The sequence below is a fragment of the Microtus ochrogaster genome, unplaced genomic scaffold, assembly GCF_000317375.1.
Source record: "Microtus ochrogaster isolate Prairie Vole_2 unplaced genomic scaffold, MicOch1.0 UNK17, whole genome shotgun sequence".
In the NCBI taxonomy this organism is placed as follows: Eukaryota; Metazoa; Chordata; class Mammalia; order Rodentia; family Cricetidae; genus Microtus; species Microtus ochrogaster.
In genome coordinates this window covers 504,424-505,898 of record NW_004949115.1, presented here as the reverse complement: position 1 = coordinate 505,898, position 1,475 = coordinate 504,424, and positions in this window count along the sequence as shown.

Genomic DNA, 1,475 nt, shown 5'->3' with positions numbered 1-1,475 from the left:
TCAACTAATATTAAGTAAACGGTTGGGAGAATTGCATATTTTAGAGAACAATAACAAAAAAGTCCCAACATGATCCATAAAGATACATTTTTTCCCAGTTACTTTTGATCTTTGAATTGTTGAATACACATATTCAGAACCAACAGATATGGAGGATCAACTATTTTATGCGTTTGCAACACTGTTTAAAAAAATGACCAGGTATGGTAGTCATTCTTTTAACTCTAGCATTCGGGGAGCAGAGGCAAGACACTTTTAGTTTGAGGCCAGCCTGGTCTACATAACAAGTTCCAGGACAGTCATGCCACAAAGAGAAACACTGTCTCAAACAAACAAGCAAGGGGAAAAAAAGAATCTTTTCACTTAGGAAAAAGAAACAATATATGTTTATGGGACAGTCTTCAGTACAAGTCAAAGTTGTTTTCTCTGCTCTTGATTCAGGGCACAGCCTTGTGCAAAGGCTGTTCATGCTTCCTTTTTTGTTATATTGTTTTAATATCCTTAGAGTATACCAGTGGAAAGTTTAGCCTTGGCAAGGTGAACAGGCACTTCTTCCAGAGAGCCGGAAGCATTAGAGATTGCTGTATAGAGACACCTAGGTGGGAGCCAAAGGAGCTCCTGTCAGTTGGCCTCAATCTTCCCAGTAATGAAGGAGATGAGGTCATCTCCTGAGAATGAGGGGGAGGACTGGGGTTGGGGGCTTGAGGAGAGGGCAGGAAGTTAGGAGCAGCTGTTGTAGGGAATGTGATAGGGAGTCAGCAAGCGAGGAATGAACGGATTGTTGAACAGTCAGAGGGGCCAGCTTAGGGTAAAGAGCAGTGCTGGCAGGGAACCTGGATTGCTCCAATGAGCCGGCCATGGAAGCGGGCACTTCCAAGGAGTCCCTCGGTGCTGCAGATGGGAAAGGGCGAGTGGGGTGGGAGAAAAGGTAGGCTACTGCGGGAGTCTCAGGTGGGCACATCCACAGTGAAACTCTCCACAGACCTGGGCTAAAAAAGGTGATTTATTCCTTCAGAAAACAGTTAGTTACTACGCATTTTACAAATATTTTCCAAGTACTAGGCACCGGACACGCAAAATGTCTGCAGTCTTCCTGGGTCTGCACACAATGACTCACACACAAATACCCATCACATGCAAATTTGCTTATGGCCGTGGAAGACTGGAAACAACCTGAACTTCCGTTGCAAGTGATTGGATAAGCATGCTGTGGTCCATCCCTGTAATTAATTAGTCAACAATAAGAAGAAATGAGCTACTGAGACAGGCAACACCAACACATAGATGAATCCCCAAATCAGTGTACTGAGAAGAAGAAATATGTGCTGAATGATTATGTTTGCTGTAGGAAATGCAAACTAATCCAGGACAACAGAAAGCAGATCGTGGTTATCTGGCTAGGAGGAGAGAGGTAGAGGAAAGAAGAAGGAGAAGAAGAAGGAGAAGGAGGAGGAGGAGGAGGAGGAGGAGGAGGA